General features: G+C 26.9%; 2 pseudogenes; both read left to right on the top strand.

Annotated features, from left to right (window-relative positions):
- Window positions 1-11,525: 11,525 nt before the first annotated feature.
- LOC149062742 (uncharacterized) lies at window positions 11,526-12,268 on the top strand (annotated as a pseudogene).
- A 1,379-nt stretch (window positions 12,269-13,647) lies between these two features.
- LOC149062741 (uncharacterized) lies at window positions 13,648-15,434 on the top strand (annotated as a pseudogene).
- The last annotated feature ends 8,661 nt before the right edge of the window (window positions 15,435-24,095 follow it).

The raw sequence follows: 24,095 nt of genomic DNA, 5'->3' as shown, positions 1-24,095 counted from the left end.
TTCAAAGAGCCGATGTTCAACGGTTCAGTAAAGTGAACTTAATATTTTTATTTGACGGTTGTGCGACGGAGCTCGCGTGCAAACATTGAACGTTCAACGTTTTTTTCTTATCAGTTATCAATATACGCCCACATAATATTGTTAATGTATTGTGCACGTGTGCAGGTATCATTATAGAATAGATACGTACCGATGCGTTTCCCTGGTATATTACACATGTACACCGATACGTATATCTCTTTACCGTTTCTTCAACCGAAATATCTAAAAATCAGATACATTGCTTTTTCGCTTTTCGCTTTGTTCTCTATGTTCACGATATTCGTTATATTCGCTAATAATATAGTTCGCTCTCAACACGCGTGGATGCGGAATAATAATATTATTGCAAGTAGGGTTATAAAAACCTAACATATTTACCGCATTCACCGTTTCTTCACCCGAAGGCCGAAAACTACAAATCGTTTACACATACGTAAACTGCATCGCGTGTTCACTACATAAACGACATTCGATATTCGCTGTCAATACGCAGAATAATCATGTAAGTATATTAAAATGTATATACAATAGTTGTAGTTGATTACCATAATAATATAATATATCATCAATATATTAATAATATACCTTTATTTATTATGCATGAAATACAGTTTAGGTATATTACTATTATATTATATATAATCTCACTATTGTTGAACTGTATAGTATTGTATAGTATGTAATCATATGGATTACTAGTATAATTTAATATTATAGTTTATTTATGATTTAAATACTATTTTTTTATAAGTATTTATTTAATCTCGTAAGGTAGGTAACTGTAATTCTTTGTTACACAATATACTTAACACAATATAATTATGTATAAATTGACTGAAATTTAGAAATCATATTTTTGTTCTAAAATAAAAATTAAGTTATAATATTGGTTAAATATATATTATAGAAAAAAAAATTGTTAAACAATAAGCTTAAACAAATAACTACATTAGAATACTTAGTTCAATTTTATAATTTACAATTAATTAGGTACCTAAATTAAGTTTTATTTTTAAGAAGTTACTGATGCTGTTGTATTTAATATTCTATGATTGTATTTCAAGTAATAAGTAACCAAAATATGATTTTATTATCAATTAAAAGCAACATTTTTAAAGAAGAGGAATATTAATTATTTTCATAATACCTACCTGTGGTTAATTTACTTGAGATATCTTATATTACCCTAGCAATACTAATACCTTTATAATGTTGTATATATATTAGATGGAGTATTTTATAATAATTTAAATGAAAAAGTGTATAAAAATAAATAAATGTGTCTTATTACCTACAAAAATACAATTTTAAAATTTTATTTAATAACTATAAAATATAAACTTAACTCTTAAGTATTAAAATAATATTATTCTACAACTAGAAGATATAGTTGAAGGGGTTAGAGGATGAAGGTGTTAACTCACAATTTTGAAATTATTCAGGAGGACAGTTTTAGTGGTTTAGTTATATAAACGTTTGGAACTTTTTAACTATTCAAATGCTAAGAAATTTTTGAAAACAAAAATTATGTATTTTAAAGTCATAAACAATGCTCTGAAATTGTATACATTTAATTATAAATTGTATCTGTTAATAAAATAATAGGAGATTAATACAATAACACCTTAATCCACAAAATAAGGATGACATATTGTATAAATAACACCTTTATCAATTTGGTATCTCCATAAATAAAAATTATTTTGTTCTAATATTTGTATAGTCTATGTAATACGTCATGATGCATCATTTTATGTAATGTACCTATCACATTAATAGTTCATAATTATTATGAAATCATAAATTTATTTTAAAAATTGTTATTTTAATATTTTATAGAAGTTACATATGATGGAAGGCCTAAATAAAAAATTAAAGCTCAAAGTTAGCAAAAGTTCTAAGTATAGGGTTAGAAAAAAAACCACTGCCATGATATATGCTAGTTCTGAAAGTGAGACCGATTTAAATCAGCCCATATTAAAACAAAATTTTTCTGGAATAACGCCTCTTGGTCATTTGAATGATTTAGTATCTGGCCAACTGAATTTGAACAATTGTTATAATGATAACCACATGTCTCTTGAAACTGCAGAAATTGAAGATACCCCATTAGAGGTTTTTACAGATGGTGGTGAATGCTATTCAACAACTTCTGAATATGAAAATCCATCTATTGATAGTGAAGATTTATGTTCTGAACTAGCAAAATGGGCTTTATTATTTAATATTTCAAAAGTAGCAGTTAGTGACTTACTTAAAAGATTAAAATTATTACTGAATTTGAAGGAACTTCCACAAGATGCTCGTACATTACTAAAAACACCAAAAATTACTCAAGTAAGAGCAATGGAAGATGGACATTATTATTATTTTGGAATAGAAAATTCAATCAAGATGTTAGATGAAGAATGTGTAGGCCAATTGCCATCAGAATTGTTGTTAGTGGTTGGCATAGATGGAATATCTGTTACAAAAAATCCACCTAGTCATCTTTGGCCAATTATGGGTTATTATTCTAATTTAAGTTTTAAAAAACCAGTTGTATTTTTGATTGGTTTATATTTTGGAAAAAAAAAACCAAATGACCCAAATAATTATTTAAAAGAGTTTGTTGATGAATTCAAATCGATGAAACAAACAATTATAAAATATAATAATAAAGAAGTTACAGTTAAATTACATGCTGTTATCTGTGATGCCCCGGCAAAGTCTTTTGTATTGAATTGTCGTGGTCATACTGGGAGATATTCTTGTGTCCGCTGTACAACTTCTGGAGAACGAGCTCAAAATACATCATGTTTTCCAGAGTTAGACGCACCTCTGCGAACTCATAACAGGTTTATTAATTACCAATATGAAGGTTTTCACAATGGTACTACAATACTAGCTGAGGTTCCTGATTTTGATGTTATATTATCTGTGCCTTACGATTATATGCATTTAGTTTGCATTGGTGTAGTCAAAAAAGTTTTATCATTCTGGATCTCAGTAAAACATAGACATAATTTACCACCAAAGTCAATTGCTGTCCTTGATAATAATCTCACCTCACTAGCTCACCACATTCCTGTTGAATTTCAAAGAAAACCTTCAGAATATTCAAGAACACATCCATTGAAAGACTTAGACATGTCCACGTTTATAGATTTTCAGCAGTGAGCAGATACTAACAATATTCAATATTGTGTGATAATAAATAATAATAATAACTATGGGTGCTAATAAAATTTTCGTATTTACATTGAGCATATTATAAGCGTTGATTTTATAAAATCGTTGTATATTGTTGTTAATTCTGTTGTTTTGTCTGTGTTTTTTCGCAATTTTTTTAAATTTTAATTATGAAACCCATCCAATCTGACATGAAAAAAAAACGGCTATCTGGTGGAGCTCGAAGAATAATAAAAGAAAAAGAAAAGATGGTTAAAGGAAATACTAGTATTTTATCTTTTATAAATACACATACACCTTCTATATTACAAGGTAAGAATTAAGGTTTTAGTACCTACCAATAAATATTAATTATTTATTATTCACATTATAAAATATATAAATATTACTAATCACTTATCTTTTAAAAAAGGTATGTAGAGTAACTTATTTGTAAATCAATTGGAAAAAACGCAATTTATTATACACAGCAATCAGCATACATTTATTACTGAAGGGTGGATTTTAATGCATTAAAAATGTTTACTTTATTATGCTTCAATTTTTATAAATTTAAACTATTAAAAACAAAATAAGTATAAGACATTTCTGTTCTAAAATATTAAAATAATAATTTATAAAATAATTTAAACTTAAGTAGGAGTATTTATTAAAAATTAATAATTATACCTTAATTGCAAAAAATTATTATAGCCCTTATTGTAACCTTTTCTTATCATAAACAATTTTTGTTTCTATAAACTTAATTAATACAATTTTCTAAAATAAAATAAAAAAGTATTTGACAACAATATGTTAAAATTCATGATAGAAAATGATATGATTTCTTCATATCCAAATTTATCAACATTGTATAAAATATAATATTATACTCTGCCTATAAGTAGTGCAACTGCAGAAAGGTCATTTATTAGGTTGAAGCTTATAAAAACATACCTCCGTTCTACAATTGCTGAGGATAGGTTGTCTAACTTGGCGGTTTTAAGCATAGAAAGAAATGTTGCTGAAGATATGGATTACAACAATGTTATTGAAACATTTGCCAAAATGAAGAAAAGAAGAAAAACTTTTTAGATGCTCTGAATTAAAATTTGTAAAAAACGTATTCTATAGAAGAAAATAAAGGTACCGATTTATTTGTTCAACTGTTATTTCTTTAAAAAAAAAGTGTTACCAGTAGTTAATGCTTTAATATATTATTAATGGTTTTAAAAATTTCATAATTTATTATGAAGGTCTTTAAATAATTACCATTTTAAGGTAGTTAGAATTATAGAAGACGTAGAATTATTTACATTTTAAAATTGATAACCTTTTGTATCATTTATTTATATTGTTTTTCACAAAAAAACATGTATGAGTAGGTATAACATATTTTTTATTTAAAGCACTAAATCATGATTCGAGTTAAAGAGGTATGAGGACATTTTTGTTTAAATAAATATAACTTGCTTTTAAAAAAGTTGCGTGACCTCTAAAAAAGGATGGCCTCTACAAAATGTCTCTGACCCACTGTTTTAAATTCCTAGACACGCCACTGCTTACAGTTCGACAATAATTGCAGTATAAACGATGGAGAAATTGTCAATAAATTAAGTAGTATATTGCAAATGGATCTCGAATGGTGATAAATCGCTCTGGTGGCCCAAGGACTGGTAGATTTGTATGTAATATATGTTTTGCATTTAATAAACGATGTCTTAACCTTTTGACGTGGCAATACGTGTACCCGAGGTGGGAAAAATTGCCCGTTAAGGGGTCGAGCGATCTATAAGAGGATATTATGAAGATTTGTACATCCCAGTGTCGGATTCAAATCATCAATATTTTAAAGATAACATGCTCCAGAAATCGCCTAATTCTAATGACGACTACGCACTATCGGGAAACAGGTATTGGGATAATATATCATATGTAGTTCTATTGCAGAAGTACGAACCAAGTAAAAATGAAATATGTATGGTAAGCGATAAAGTAGATTTAGTTTGTAATAATTCATTGTTAAAATGTAAAAAAAACATTAAATTTCTAAGTAGTATTAAATAATTCATGTTTTTGGACATTTCTCATTAGATGGCTCATCTACACACCAAATACTTGCGTTAAGAAAAAATCATGAAAATCGGACCGGTAGAACTTTCAGATATAACTGTCATAAGTCACCACCTCACGTTTTAATAATAATATAATAGATATATCGGTTATATGTAATGTATCGTAATATTTTTTTTCTACTATGTGTTATTATAATATTACATTCATATTATGATATGATATTAATATACTATATTTTCTGATGACCGGTTCAAATGTGTATACGGTGTATGATTTAGTTTAGTGAAAGGATTAATTTACGTATTTCTTCGAGTAATAAGTGTATCATCGGAAACCCGCCTCTCAGAGCGGTATTCATTTGTTTATGTGTAAAAAAAAATAGTGTTCGGATTGTAGAAGGATCTCATGTTTTGTGCACATGCGCACACTCGCTTGTGTGTGTTTGTTCAACCCTTATATAATATACAATGTATAGAAATTTATAGTATATCACTATTTACGAGTAATGCGTGTTTAAAATGATTCAGTGTTATTTTACAACACCACCGAACCATTACGATTTATAAACTCTGAGATTTTATCAGTTTAAATTTATTTAGAATTATTCACTTTAAATTTAAAAATGTACAACGTCTTTTGAGATGAACCGGTATACGAAGATTATTCGTTTTTGATGATATTATTAATTAAAATATTTACAATACGAATACCGAGGTGTAGTTTTTCATCTTTATGCCGAAAATGCAAAGAACGTATGAATATCTTGTGTTAAATATTATAATATTATACGGTTTTGGATAAACATAAACCATATAACTTAACATATTACATAACAATGAAATCATTTAGATAAGTAATTTTGGGTACAAGGTGGGATGTAGAGAGGAGCATAATTTATTAACATTTAGACTAAAAAAAAACACATCTCATTCCACACCCTTCGATTACAACCAATCAGAAGCCTACCATCACAGTTTAAGAAAAAAAGACTACCGTACAAACCCGATTGTGCCAACTAATTCGTCAGTCTGTATTAGCCACTGTCTGTATTAAGACTGTTAAACCACAGAGAGGTCCACAGTTTTTTTAAATTATATAATTTTTTTACCGTTAAATATATACTCTAGTATTTATTTTTTTAGTTTATCTGTGCTTATAAAATACATTTTTTTTAAATGTTAATCATTATGGACGAATCCTTGGACAACGTTTCAATTACTATTTTAATTAATTAATTAATTTTTTTTTTTAGTTGCTTTTGATACGGAAAATGACACACAATTCGAGTTTGAAATAACTAATACTGTGAGATCACCAATGATTGTTTATAACGTAGGCAACTACGAAAATGTTGTGTGCTCGACGCTATCCTGTGCCTCCGAAAGACTACAACCACTGTTGAATCCACCATCGGAGTTACAGTCACAAGTCCCGTCACCATATGTACCACACAATATTTCTGGAACATCACAAACCCCGTCGCTATATATACCAAGCATTTCTGCGAAATCGACAGTCTCATCGCCATACATATCGCGCAAAAGTTCTGCCAAATCACCCGTAGTGTATTCTCGGATCCGATGAAATTAGTGTATCTGATGAAATTCGAAATGTCCAGTTAATTCACCAACTGTATTATATCAAATTAGCTTTTTCAAAAATCTGAATGAATCGCAATGCGAAAATCACATTATATCGGTCCGGGGTGGGGCTGGGGACATGTGCAAATTTCGGAAACACATATTACCGGCGAAATATTGGTTTGCAAGTTTCGACGACTACCTTGCAAATTGTTGCTAATTTGCTGCTAAATGATGGTACAACAATAATTTAAAAATGTGTTCTTGATGATATGGTTGGGGCTGAAGTCATATGTCCCCAGCCCCCACCCTTAATTTTTTTTATTTTATGATTCAACTGAAGGGTTGCAAATTGTGAAAATAGTCTTGCAAATTGTTGCTAATTGACTGCTAAATGCTGAATTGTTAAAATTGTTATTGGGTGGGGTTGGGGACATGCACGTCAAAATATCACCAACACTGCCAAGTTTACCATCGAAATTACAACCATCCTCATCGTCGTCACATAAACCACGCAATAATACTGCAGATATTGCCAATAGCGTTATCGGCACCGCCATTACCATCACAACCACCGCACCGACCGTTGACTCCGCCACAGGCTCCTCTGCCAGCAACTGTAGCACCACCTCCATTATACCAGTGTTGGTGACAGAAGTTTCCGCGACTTCTAACAACGAAGAGGAAAGAGTCAAAATCAACAACGATAAAGGTATTGTAAATGACACAACTTTTGATCCAGATATTGAAATATCGGAATTGGTAGTAATTAAAAATAAAACAAAAATTAAATTCTTTAAATAAAACGATATATAACAACATTATAGATAAAACTGATGACCGTGATAAAAGTAATAAGAATTATGATGGTTGTGATAGTTGTATGGATTCAGAAAGTTCGATTTCGGCTTCAGATTCTGATTCCGATTCAGATTTTGAGACTTTTATAAAAAACTATGAACAACGACTACGAACGGTACCGATAGCTGATAGATATAGTAAATCAAAAAAAAATCTTACCGTACATTTTGAAGAAATAACAAGCAATGTAGTCTTAGATAGTTTACAATACCTAGATGCAGACATTGATCCTGCAGACTATACATATTATGTTAAAAACCAACCTGAATATCAGGATTCACCAGAGTATACACTTCATAAAACAGCTGTAGATAAAAAATATTTTATAACTTTAATAAAAACATTTAAATTTTTTTTACTGATTTCAGATAAAAAATTCCAAGAAAAATGTATAAATAACGTTAAACATATTAAATACACAGTCCCCGAATACGATCGTCATATTAGTCAGTTTAAAATTTAAATGCCCTAACGATTATACCGATATATCTAAAATTTTAGAGAAAATTGAGTCAGTTAATCGGAAAATTATGGTAGTACAAACGTCTTAACTGGGGGAACTTTTGAAAACATATAGTACTAATAAACTCAATTTTACAGTCATACAAAACCTGCAGACTAATTTAAAAAAATATATCTTAGTGTATGATTTAACTTACGGACACATTCCGCCTAGGTATGTTACAGAATTCGAATTTATGGTACACAAATTATTGGAATCTCGTACTACATTGCCATATGATATACTGGAAGGTGAGTTGGAAATTTTGTTTCTGGCTTATTGGAAATTTATTAGATACACAGGATTTAAAAAATTATGAAGAAACTGTGAAGAGGGTAAAAAAAATTGTCTATCTCATATAATCTACAGGTTAAAAAAATTAATAAATAATATAACATAAAGCCATTTATTTTTTTTAATTTGTAAATGGGATTATAAGTATTATAGTATTAATATTTTTTTCCTACAGGAATTCATATTTATAGTAAAATACATAAATATGTCTACCAAGGTTTAAATTTAACTATATTGTGTTATGAACAATAAATTGTAAATATATAGTTATAGAGAAATTATTTGATTTAGTTTTTGTTTAATGAAAATTGCCATTTTATCATATAAGTATTTTTCTCCATTCCAACAGAAGAAATAAATGCTATGTTGACTTGTCTTACAACTCATAACTTAACTCTCTTAAGTCGCTAAAGCAAACGTTTATTACATTTAAAAAAATAATAATTTTTTTACTCAATATAGAAAATTGTCTACAGTTCTTGTTAAAATATATGTGATATCAATATTATCACAATTTATCAACACTTAATAGTGCTATTGAAAATTTTAATGCAAATTAATTTGACATACACTTTTAGTACCTATTTCATTTTAAATTATATAATATCATCATCATCAAATATTTTAATGCATTTTTATCTAAATACAAATTGTATAGAACCTGCATATTTTATATATATATATATATATATATTTTATATGAAGTATTATATAAAATTAATGATTCAACTTAATTATTAAAAATTGTCCACTTTACTGCATGATATAGGTAACTACTTGTATGTATGCAATTAGTGTTTGTAACAAATTCAAAATTTGTGACAATGTTTATTTATGACTTATGTTCATGATCATTATTTACCACACAACATGGATTTTACAAAATGTAACGCCATAACAGCGGTTTCACTTAAACACACATATGAAAACACTAAGAACTTACAGAACGCAATGTCTTGCCAGTGGTTCTTTTACAGTGTACTTGTCAATTTTGAACTATAGGATCAAAAACTTACCATCAAATCATAAATCCCAAAAAAATACATAAAAAAAAGTTCTGTTGTATCTCATTGTATTATTGTTTAAATAAATACTTAGTTTTAGTATTGACTCATATATTTAAATACAATAGTAGATACCTACACCATACTTTAAAGTGAACATTCAATACAAATTAAATAAAAATTAATATTTTGGGTTGCAAATGATTTGTATAAAAAAATTATTTATTTAATATTAAGTAGATACATGATGATAATATGACATATTAATAATTCAAACTGATTCTAAGTGTATGATAAATAATTTTAAATTATCTAAATAATGTTATTTATGAAACACTTAATACACATTTTAAGCTTCAGTATGACATATAGGTTTAACAGATCATTCGGTTCACATATTTTCATTATAAAGTTTTATTAATTTTACTTGTAATCATTATAATGGTTTCTCTATAACTAGGTAACTACTTTTATGCAGGCATTAAAATAAACTAGCCCGTTTTAAATTTATTCATGTGTTACCATAAACATCCCTTGGTAGGTAATAAATTGAACAGTTATTTTTTATATTAATTTAAAAATCTTGATTTTTTTTTTCATTAATGCCATAATTTTTATTCCTGTTATAGAGGTGCTTAAAATTGGCATACATTTTTAAATGTATTCATAAAGTAAAATAATCTTTTTAAATTATATACATAATATTTTACATTGCTCATGAATGGGATGTGAATAAAAAGTACTGATACACAAATTACTAACAGGGTATACATAAATTTCGACAAAGTTATAGAAATTATTTATTTTCTATTGAAATTAAGTATTCTTATAAATAATTTTGAATGATATATAAATGAACAATCGACAAATTTTATTAGAATTCCTTGGCCAATGTTTAGTTTCAGCTTTTAAATGTGTTAAATTTATTTATATTATTTATAATATTTATAATGTAAATTTTGTTATGAATAAACATTAACAATAAATACAAATGTAATAATAGTTATAAAAAAAATAAATTACAATACTTATTTTAAGTTAAAATAAACATTGGACAATCCTGGAGCTGCAAATAAGCACTTTAAATATAAGGATGAATGGTCCTTGTTAAATTAAGATATAAGGAATATGATGAATGACGGATTGGCAGAGGAGAATGAAGAGTGCATTGGCTGTACAGTGTATATGGTCGAGTAATAAACCTATTAATATACACGTGTTTGTTAATTTCATATCACTAAATCTGTATTCTGCCTATAATTATGAGTATAAAATTATTATTATTATTATTATTATTATTAGGACAATATTAGAGTTGATGTTTTTCATCTATATAAATTAAAAGGTATTGAAAAATATTTTGTAAATATAATTGGGTCAACAAATTTAACATTATATTTTGGAAAAGAGAAAAGATAAGTTCAAGTTGTTAATAATAATTTTCCAATACCTCATGATGGAATTTTAGTTAAATAATTTTTAGAAGATAATAAAATAGCAATAGATTACGCAAAGAGTGATATAACGTCAACAATGACTGGAGACAATTTTATATTATTAGATCAGATCATTCAACATAAAGACAATTCGATCATGGCAGTAATACCACCGAGATTTTAAATGACAATTCCAATAATAATCACGGACAATCAAGTAAATAAAATGATACGTTAATTATTTATTCACAAGTGTTGCAAAATCTTGTTCATTATAGGCTGGGTAGTATCTTAGATAGGTACTAGTAGAAAACACTGTTTTTGAATTGGACATGTTTATAAGTAGGTTCTCCCGGACGATTTGAAAATCCCTGTGAAGTTTGATGAGGATAATATTCAAAATATTAAATATTGAAATACACACAGTAAATGACAGATTTATTTTTCTTTAAAATTTCATCTGTGCCTTATAGAAAATTTCAACATTTATTACATATTACTGATTTACATTTCAATTAATGAAGATGGTCAATTTCTCCATATGACTAAAAATTCTATGTATTTGTTAATGCACAAAATAATGACCAAATATTTTATTTGGCCAGATTTAAGTCACTGTAAAGTAGTGGCGAAAATATTTGCTTGTGGATTTAATGAAATTATACATAACATTGTGACACAGACCCCACATGTGTGACAGAATTACTAAAAAATGATGTAACTAAATCACCTCAATGTGATACTTATATCTCTGAATTCAAAACAGAAATGTGGTATCCCTCATTTTTCAAAAATCGTTGGTTTTTTGTATGTGATAACCCCCCCCCCCTACAATTACTATAATTTGTAATAAACAGTCATTAACGCAAAAAATTAAAAGTTCAGGAAAGTTATACTTGAAATCTGGGTGTATTGCTTACACCCCGAAAGATGTACTACAAACTGAACCAATATTAAATCAAACATATCTCTCAGTTCCGGTAAACTTATCTCTTATGAATGATTCATACTGTAATGTTTTCAAATTTTCAAATCAGCCCTATCCCAAACCTATTCACTTCGATGAAATAAAAAATATTAAATTTAATAAAGAAGCGTTCAATTAAATAAATATCCAAATAGACCAACAAGATATGTTATTAAATTCACTTACTGTAGATAAAACATATGAATTTATGTATATACACGAACAAATATTTGGTTGTCATAATTATAGTATTTTTAATATATTTTATAGCAAAATTTTATTTAAATAAGAAAGCAAAAAAATCAGCTGTAGGAAACATTAATTTAAGTTATAATCATATAAGTTCTAAAAAATAATTTATTAAAGGTTTGGCTGCATACGAATTGCGTCCCAAAATACGAAAATATAGGTACATCGCGATATCCGAGTTGCGTCCGTAGTTTTTGCACAACAAGGAAATTAAAATGTATGCACGTTCCATTACCTCAAGGAAAAATATAACACTAACACTTGCAAAAAAATTTCAAATAAAATTTGACTTTTAACTAATGCAACCAATCAAACATAATTTGACATTAAATCCTAAACACAAAATCCAAAGTATAATATAATATGATCATACAATATGTTCCAAATATCAAATATCATCAAATCAATTTGAATACTATAAAAGAATTGAATACTTGGGTACTGATTATAAAGTAGGGTATTACTTATTCGGTTTGAAAATGAAATGTGTTTATTTGAAATAACAGAAATAATAATAATTAATAATATTCAAACAATCATTGTGTGCAAAAAAAAAATAAATTAAATGGGTTTAATTCTTATTTTTGCTTCTCATTGAAGCATATGAAGTAGATAAGAATGAACATGCTGTTTTTAATCCAGTATTCATTCAATTAAATCACTTCAATGGACCACCAATAAATTTAATTAATACTCCCACGGGCATTAAACTATTCAGAATAAAAGAATATTTTGTTTAATTCTATACAAATGTAATATTATTATACAATCACAATTTTTAAAATTAATCTTTATAATATATCTATGTCTCTTATTACCTATAGTTTTTAAATATTAATTATTAACTTGTTAGTATTAAATAATATATACTATAAAAGTCTCTTATTAAGTATCTATAGTTTTTAAATAGTAATTATTTGTTTGTTAGTATTACCTATATGGTAGTAATAAATGTTAAATATATATGTGATAACATTTAAGTTTATAGTTAGGTACCTGAGTGTATACTATATTGTATCTTAAAAGAATGAATAGAAAACTAAACCTTTTTGAACACCTCGATGATTCAACATCTGAATCAGTTTTATATGAAGACTCGGCGAATACTTCGGTATTTCAAAGTGACACCAGAGATTTGAGCAACATAGGTACAAATCAGTATTTTTTAACAATTACTAAAAAGGTAGCTTATAAGTCTATAGATATATTAATTCAACTATAGGATGAAGAATCAATTATAGATTCAGATGAAGTCTTGAAAAAAGACACTAACAAATTTGAATAAAAAATTTGAATTTGATATTCCAACTATACCTGGTTACAATTATCTAATAGATAATGTTCAATCAATTAGTAATTCTTTAAATGAATGGGAATTGAGCTGTCTATACCATGCATGCCTAAGTAAATTTAACATAGTTGGTAAATATATAATAGTTTTATTAATTTGTATACTGATTTATTTTAATTTTTCATGAAGCTCAACTTGTGGATGTCATTACTTTATCAAGAATGAATAGAACAGAAATTATGAAGTTAACGAAAAAATTTTCTTTGGGTGTTCAAGTAACATTGAGGTATGATGTGGAAAGATGGCAAAAACAAAATGATTCAAAAATAAATATAACTTCTAATCCTGTTTCACTACCTTCTTGTTCAAAAGAGATCATACCATCAGATTTATCATCAGGCTTTGTGTTATTTGGTATCTTAAAATGCACATCAGGTGGTATGACAACCGACTATTACAAATATAATAATGGCCTAAATGATAATATAAGGACATTACTTGTTAAATTAATTATTCAGCATTTAATATCCAACAAAATGATTATGTCTGTGGCTCTTGCTGAAAATATTGCAAACCAAATACAGAGAATATTTCCATCTGAACTAAAGGTTTGAATGTTTGATATTTAATACATATTTTAAAAATAATTATATATTAATTGGAACAAAGTACCTTATCTAACCTAAGGTAATTTTTCTTTTTAATACCTACTTATAAATACTAAAAGAGTATATTTATATGTACCTACTAGTACTATTGTACCAAAAATACATAAATAGTATAAATTACCTATGTGAGAAAATAAAATAACATTTTGAGTAGACAGGTACATACGCCATCAAACAGTATCTACTGACTACTATTGTTTATATAATTAATAAATTATAGTTATAATATTTTACACAGTACTTTAACTTGTTGAACTTTTAAAGAACCTATGCTCCTATTTAGTTTACAGCTAAAAAAATTATACCATTTTATAGAAAAATTATTTTTGAAAGATCCATCTAGACAACCTAAAGGCAATATTAACTGTAAATATTTCAATACTTTAAGTACATTAAAGACAAGTGGGTTGAACTAATGAGAGACAAACGAACAAATCCTCCAATATTAAAGTTTTTAGTTGATGGGATAGTAATATAACTATGGTAAGTTCGTTAAAATAAATAAATAGTTTTAAATTTTTTTAGTTATTTATAATAAAATTATTTTTGATTTATTACAAAACCTGAAGAAGATATGAATTTAGTTTTGAACCAAATAAAACATGACAACTGTAGTTTACCAGAACTTGAACGTCATTGGAGCGCAACAGTCAACTATCGTTTAACTACAATTTAAAAGAGCACATCTACCCAAGAAATCATTAAAGAATGGCCAAGCTCATGATACCAATGAGATATAAATTAGTATGTAAAAATATATTTAATATTGGATTATATTTATATTAAATTATGGTACTTTACCAATAGATAATAAATACATTATATTATTATTATATGCCAATAAAATGAATCATTGTAATAATATCTATTTAGCACATTTTGGTAATTACTTTTATTAATTATATTATTTCTTGATATATTTTTGTGTAGATACTAGATAGTCATTTTATACTATATAAATCATAGTGCACTAGGTATCTTTCATTTCTCATTTATTTTTAGCTTTGATATCGACTTTAAAGCACTTTATCCTAATTGTTTTAATATTCTTGGCAATTATGAAATAAAATTGGAAAAAATGTTTGGTGCTCTGATGACCGAAGTCAAAGATTACAATTCTCGGAACATGTTAAAAAGTTTTACAGATATTTAAAACCCAAGTGAAAGTAAATCATATATTAAATTATTATTATTTAATACATTTTTGAATACAATTTTCTTCAATAATACATTTTTCAGATGTTAAACAAGCTGTAACATTTTACTTACTACGATCTATATTTGTTCCTACATCAAAAAAAGTTACAATCGACGACAGAGGAAAAAAATATAATTAAATACTCGATAAAAGATTCACAAAATACATTCATGGTTTTTTGCAGTACAGTGACTATGGTCGAAGAGTATATTGCTAATCGTAATCAACTTAAATTATCCATTCAGCCCTTTATTTTAATCGTCGGTACTTCACTAGAACGTCTAGAACCAAAGGAAATAATTGTATATTTTGATTCTATTCAATCTAAAGTTTTTATTGTTATGAGAGCAATAGATCTATGTTTTAAGATTTTTCAACTATTTAATATAGAATATCTAATTCAATCGGGAGCAGTTTGGCTCTTTATCCCTTTGTCGACCGACGGTACTTTTTAGTACCACATTACAAATAAATGTATATTAAATAATACGATGCATTTATCTTTACTGTGACCCGTCGGTACGCACAAGTACCTCTTTAGCTACAAGAAAAAAATAAAACTATGGTCTAAATTTAGAAATATAACTGTGTAAATAGATGTCAAAGTAAACAATGTACACGAAAATTCTTAGAACCAAACATGCCCACATCAGGCTGAGTTTTAAACACGTACAAAAGCTATTTTTAGCATTCTTATCCGCTAGAATTGTTTGCAATTGTGTCTAGATTATAAATATTGTTATCGTATAAATATCGATGTATTAAAAGAGGGGAAAAAATCTGATTATATGCAGTGGACTCAAAAGTACCGTCGGGCCATTAGCTATTTCACAATTTCACGTTAGTCGTTGTCGATTAAATTAATCGCCAACATATTGATATTAATTGTTTATCCGTTTTCGCGCTTCCTGCAGTGTCGAGATTAATGTTTTATATTTACCTATACTATACTTATATTTGCTATAATATAAGATTTTACAATATATTAAAATGAATAATCATAATACCCATGAATTGGAACAGTGGTTGCTTGAAGATTTTCCATCGGACATAGATACTGACATAGAAATGTCTGATGATGATGTCGATATAGGTAAGTGCCTATATGAAATTCTACGAAATTAATTTTTTAATTTTACCGATATTTTTTATTAGTTAACTCAAATCTAAATGATTTTACAATTTTGAACCAATCCTTTGAAGAACAAAGTGAACCAAATGAACCAATTATTGTTGTTGTTCCACATGATGATAATAATAGTAAGAAAATTGACATTTGTTTAAAACATTTCATTTTTTAAAAATTAAAACTGCATTTGTTATATAGAAATCACACCTATCAAACTGGGAGCTTCAAGGGGTTTGGATAACTCTATAGTTATACCTTTTGAAGAAACAGATTTTCTCAAAAACTCTGGTAAGTTACCAATCATAATCTTTGACTAACTAAAATAGTAATATTATGATATAGGTAGATAATAAATATTTATTTTATTATATTTTTACTTTATAATTCTTAAATATAGCAGACAATAGACTCTATTTCTTATGTACTATAAAACATTAATGTGCAGAAATATAATTTTTAAGATTTTATTTCAATTTGTGAGTAGGTATCATGAATTTTCAAAATATTATTAGTAGCTAGGTAGTATAATATTTTGCTAACAACTTTTATGCAGGATTTCAATATTTATTTATTTTATATTAGCTAACTTGATATACCTATGTGACATGCTTTTTATTAATATTTATATTAGTTTTTAATTAAATGTAAAGTATAAAAATTATAAACCATTACTAAGGGTACAATATGATAAATTTTATTTTAATAAATTATTTATTATAAATTAATTTTGTTAGAAATTGTAGGATAATCAATTTCAGAACAATCATGTTACAAAATATGTTGATCAGTGATTCTACTAATAATATAATACTTCTTTATTATTAATTACTTCAATAAAATTCTATTCATTAATTTTAGTTATTATTTTACATTTTTATGATTTATTATATAATCAGTTTTACTTTATATAGGTATACAAATATAAATTATTTACAATAACTATAATAGTATAATACCTATGTATACTGTAATAGGTAGTATATTTCAATACAATAATTGATTACATAGTATTATACACAAAATATTTTTCTAGCAAATGTTCATTCATGTCAACCTGGTCCATCGAATTCATCACTTGCTATTCCACTTGATGAAATTGATGAAGAACGTGATACCAATTTGGGCGAGAATAAAATAAATACATTTTTAATTATTAAATCTATAAAATAAATATTTTTATTTTTATTTATAGAACCAACACCCAAGAGAAAGAAAAATCAAAGTTGTTTAATAAAAAAGAGCAAACAATCAAACTTGAAGAAAACAAAACCAAAAAAGAATACAGCTCCTGTAACCGAGGATGTGACAGATGAATACCATCGCATTTGGAGAAAAAAGGAATGTAAAACAGATGTTCCAAGTTATAATAATTCTGAAGGTCCAGTTGAAGATTTATTTCTTGATACAACTCCTACTAGTGTTTTTTTGACTTTATTTGAAGGTATACTTGATCATATTGTATATCAAACTAATTTATATGGCACACAAAAAAATTTAAATTTAAATATAAAGCCATATGAAGTTTTGAATTTTTTGGGAATTAACTTTTTAATGGGCTATCATCGGCTACCAAGTTGGAAACATTATTGGAGTTGTGCACCAGATTTATCAGTTCCTTTTGTGGCTGCCACAATGACAAGAAATCGTTTTGATTTGATTTTGACAAACTTACATTTAAATGATAATACTCTTATTCCAAAAGATAATAAAGATAAACTTTACAAACTGAAACCTTTAATAAATTATCTTAATGAAAAATTTCAACTAGTATATCATGGAACCAACCAGTTATCTATTGATGAATCTATGATTCTTTTTAAAGGTAGAAGTACCGTTAAAACAATATAATCCGATGAAGCCTATAAAAAGAGGCTATAAGTTATGGTGTCTAGCAGACCAAAAAGGTTACATCAAAAAATTGCAGGTATATCAAGGAAAAGATGAACAATTAGAAAATGAATTTAAAGATTGTGGTCTAGGTGAAAGAGTTGTGCTGTCTTTGACAAAAAATGAATGGGGAAAAAAAACAATTTTTTTACATCTATACCACTGCTTGAAAAATTTAAGATTGAGAACAGTTTAGCATGTGCAACAATACGAGCTCATAGAAAAGGTATTCCTATACTTCACGACGACTCAAAATTAGCAAGAGGATCTACAGATTGCAAAATAACTGACTCTGGAATTGGAGTTTTTAAGTGGAAAGATACAAAATCAGTTTTGTTAGCATCCAACTACCATGGCACAGAAAAAACAAGCAAGGAGTGTCAACAGAAATACCTTGTCCCCAGATAATAAAGGATTACAACAACTATATGGGAGTAGTAGACCATGCAGACCAACTGAGAGTTACATATGGAGTAGATAGACGATCAAAGAAGTGGTGGCACAGACTCTTCTGGGGTATGATTGATATTCTATTTGTGAACGCTTATATAATATATAAAGATCTGAACGGACCAATGACACTATTAGAATTTAGACGCATTGTTGTTCAAGGGCTAATAAATAAAAAAGAACAGCTAACTCCAGTAAGAGGTATCTTTCAGAGAAAACCTAAAGAAAATAAAGGTCAAATAAATAAGCGCAGAGGAAAAAAATGTTCTGTTCCTAATGATGTAAGATTTGGTAACCGTGGCATACACTGGATTAAATATGTAGATGAACGAGGAAGATGTGAGGTATGTTCAATGAATCAGATACAGTCAAGACCACGTTCAAAATGTACACATTGTGGCATATTTCTTTGTTCTAATGAAAAAAAAAATTGTTTTAATATATTTCATGATATAAAATAATTCTTAGATACACATTTTTTGTAATTCAAAATAAAATAGTAATCATATGTATACAGTTTTAAATATTTGTTATTATATTAAATGCATATACATAGTTTGATAAATTTGCATTATTTAGAGTCCAGACATAATATTACAATTTTAAAAAATTATCTTGCAAAAATAATTCATTGATTTATAAGGATTGTATGTAAAAAAATAATGTGCTAAATGCCCAACGGTACGTTTTAGTACCAGGATCAAAATGTTAAACTGACCAACGGTACTTCTAAGTACCAAGTGCTTAACTCAAATTTGGGCTAAAAAAATTTTTTAAAAAGGTGCACTTATTTATCAATAGGTGTATTATCATGTGTTTTTGCAAAAAAAAAATGGAAAAATAATTTTATTTCTAAGTCTGGTCAACAAAGGGTTATTCAAAAATACTTATACCTTATACGTCTTATACTCAATTACACAAAATTTGATAAATCTCACCCTAATTTAAATTAAATAATTTATGACTTAGAAAGTAATGTATAATGAAAAAAATAATGTAGTAAATTTAAACAAATTAGGTTAGTTAAACGATTAATTTTACTATAATATTATAAAGCCACCTACTTTTAATATTTTGAAATTTACTTTTTTACTTATTTACTTATTTGTCATTACAATACATTGGTTATAATATAATGTAAGTACCCTAATAATTTGTTTATAATTTAAGAATTAAGAGTATGTATTATATTTGTATAAATTTATATACATACTACCTTTTGCTGAATGGTGTTTTGTTCTTCTTTATGTTTATATATAGTACACAACTATTATACTATTATTATATTTATCTAGGTACTAACATATCTTTATATAGCTATCTACTAATTTAAGAATATTATACTTATTTAAATTTAATTACTTAATGCTGAATATTTCTTATTTTTTTTTTCAAGTTTAAGTCTACCTATATATTATAGTATATCATTTTCACTAGTTAAAAATTTGGTTTTTATACCTATAATATACAAGTAGGCACAATTTATTCTTAAATCATATTTACTTATACAGTCTACCTACTACTGGCTACTATTATACCTAATCCTATGTACCTACAGTTGTTCTTTATTATATAATGATATTTAATTTCTAAGTACCTATTTTTTTTGTTTTCATTCATGTTTAAGTATACATTCTATTGTATTTATAGGTACCTATTACATAAGTATTTTACATTTGTAATTAATAATAATAGTATTAAATAAAAGTAACTTACTGACTCGTGTAAATTACCTCATGTTAATTCTAATTTATGCATATTCATTTGTATTTACATTTATATCAAGTTTTATTACTATTATAATGTTTAAAATTAAAACTATATAATAAATAATTAATATTGAACTATATCATGAAATACATTTTTAATTCACACAAACTATTAAAGTTTAAATTTAGTTTTATCACCACAAAAAATAGTTGCTATTATATTATAATTTATAAGTATTATACTAAAACACAAAGTAGTATTATTGTTGAGATAATATGTATTATCCATATGATAATATTATCATATTATTATTGTTTTAACACATCTATTTCATCAAAGTGATATAATAAATTGTATGGTAACAAATATTGAAATATTATTTCATCATTCAAAAAGAAATTTTTATTAAATTAACAAAAATAATGATTATGCTGATAAATTGACTGTGGTGTGCTAATAACGTATCTTATTGAAGTTATCAAATATTAAGTTAGGCATAGTAAACGCGTATTATCAAAACATTAATATAATTTTTGTCAAATTGGTAAAAATTATTTAGTTGGATAAATTTATTTATCGGCTGTATAGTAATAATACATTAATTGTTAATTTTAACTAGATTTTTATTAACTTTACCAAGCTTTTTTTTCAGTGTACTTTTAATATTAGAAAAATGTTTTTTTTTTTGTAAAATCATAGTAGATAGGTATAAGATTAAATTAATTTAAAAGATATTAAAAGATAAATTAATTTCTTAATAATTTTTTTTTTCTGTATACATTACAGGTTAGGTCTTACAGGTACCTACAATTACAAGATCCCTGTATATACTTTCATATTATTACGGTAGAGTGTAGACCACATTTATTTTGGTAGATCGCATAAAATGTAGACTGCATATTAAGAGATATCCCAAGTTTCAATATTTAATTAAATTTTACATACAATACATTATAATTTATAATTGTTAACAAAATTTGATATGGTATAACATTATTTGACTCATTGATTAATTATTTATATAATTTTAAGTGTATTATTATTTTTTTTTTTTTTACTTCTTTTATTGACTATTTGGTTTTGCGTGAATATTATTATTTTTTATTTTATGATACAATTTATATAATAATATTATTTTTCAATCTATAAATTGTAATCTTAATCCGTGCCGGCTCAGATAATATTATTATCTTAAAAAATTCAAAATTATCCAAACTGTGATGTTTATCAGAATAAAATCAATCTAAAAATACGGTTTCCAAATATTCCTATAGTTCGACTTATCTGTATATAAAATTAATCTCGAAATGAATGCTTGTACCTATCACCTGTGTATGTATGTATGGTGTAATAAGAATACAAATTACTCATATTACTTACAATTAGAGTGGTAAAAACGGTAGAGTGCATACTGCAGTCGTAATGTCACCGTTAGAGCGTATACAACAAGATAGCCATAATGAAAATGTTTAAATTAAATACAGCCCTAGGTGGATAGTAATAAATAGTAGGTACCGTAAAAGAAAATAAGACTAAAAATGTATGTAAGACTTTACAGTTTGATACAAATTCTGAAGTAATATATTTTTAAAGCAGATTCATAGGTATGCCATCACTTATCAAACATTAAATTTTAATAAATATTTGTATTTATTTTGTTAAATGCGGTGTCTAATGTTATAAAAATATTTGGTGTTGAAAGTCTTATCGGTATATATATTAACTTGGAAATCCAAACTCTATTTGCGAAATATTATAATTAAAATCATGCTTATATTACCAATCGTGTACGACAACAGATACTTGCAGTCCCTCCAATCGTCCGAGTTGAGTTTGATAGGCATCGAAACAACCACGACCTTGCTGCAAAATATGAACGGAGTTCGGGAAATCGTCTGACGTGCAAGTATAATTGTGAACGGTTATTTGACAGTAAAGTATTGTACTAATGCATTAGCGAGTGGTTAGTGCCAGTGATTCATGGCGATTGAGAGCATCGTTCCACTGTTCCGAGATACCGCACTAGGTACGAAGTCAACAAGTCATAACCAAATACTGAAATAAAATTATTATCGGAATGCATGACGACGGCGAGACGAAGAAGCAATCTAGAAGGATTCCGGGAGGAGAGCTGCGATATCATTGGCTATTGCAATCTAAAACGAAGCGGTACGAGTTTAAGTACAATAAATGCCTGTACAGCATATTTATGCGTATGATGACAATGGAGATATACAAATTAAGGGTCTCATGGAACTCGCATTCCGTATCTTCTTGGGAAATACATATTGTATATATAATAAAATATAAAGATTCTTCTCGTAGATAAAAAAAAAAACCCACTAATATAACATTACTATTTCTTTTGTGTTCGATTCCGAGTATTTATCAGAGGTCCCTTTCCTTTCCATTATACTACATTATAATATGTTTTGTGTAATACTATAATACTATACCTATACAATATTATTATTATGTAATACTACGGCGCCAACTGCGCTTAGACGCTGTCTCACTTTTCGTCTGTTCACGTCATATTTTTCCGTCGACGCTGCTGTCGTATATTAAGTGTTATATTATATTATTACATTAGTATTTTTTGCCGGATAAAGAAAAAAAAGCGGGTATGTGGATGTCGCTCTGCTGTACATTAGGTGGTGGGGTGTACCTCTGACTAGGGAAAGTTAGATTTGAATGCAATGATAGGTATCATTGAATACGAAAAATGATTCTGAACGGAGGTGATTTCAGTGGTCTATAAATATCTCAATAAATGTCTAAAATTTTTGAAAATTAAACTGTATATAGATAACACTAACATAAACATTTGATGAAAAAGTCAAGTATTTACAGTGATTATTTTTTGAATTACCACCATATAAAAAAATCGATTTGGATGAAAACTGGTTTTGCATAAAAATTCCCGTTTTTCTGTCATTTTTTTTTTTTTTTCTCGAATTTTTTGAAAACTGTTGGAAAATGTTTACTTTTGACCTCTATAATACACCAAGGTTATTCACTTTTACATCGGAAACCACCCCCAAAGTTTGAAATTGAAGCATTATTTCGACTAGTTATGCTGTACACAGACACACACAAAAAAAAAACACACATCATTGTAAAATCAATACATTCATCATTTCGTTTAGAATCTAAAAAAAATTACACATTTAATATTGTTGCGATTTCCTGTCTTATTATCAACCCTGTATAATATTACCATATGGTATTTGTAAAATATATAAATATATTTGCAGGCTGCAGTTAGATACTCGTGAAAAAATCAATGTCATTAATATATTTTATAGTGCACAATAAGTACCTATTATAATATATTATTAATAATTAATATTATACGTATCGCGTCATATACAACGTATACAACATATACGTTGTATACAATGTCACGTAATATTGTGGTACTACGTTATTGTTCCTATATAATAACATGTGGCGTGTAGTATAAATTTAATATAAATGCATAATACGGTGTACCTACTGTACCTATAGAGTATATTAGCGTAATAATATGTGTATTTGTAATTTTTATCATTAATTATAATTAGAGCCCGGAATTATATTCTTTTGCATATCTTTTTTG

This window comes from Diuraphis noxia, unplaced genomic scaffold (genome assembly GCF_037042655.1).
Source record: "Diuraphis noxia isolate RWA-SAM2 unplaced genomic scaffold, SU_Dnox_SAM2 contig0001, whole genome shotgun sequence".
NCBI lineage: Eukaryota > Metazoa > Arthropoda > Insecta > Hemiptera > Aphididae > Diuraphis > Diuraphis noxia.
The sequence above is the reverse complement of the archived record's forward strand: the minus strand, read 5'-3'. Positions and strand labels throughout refer to the sequence as shown.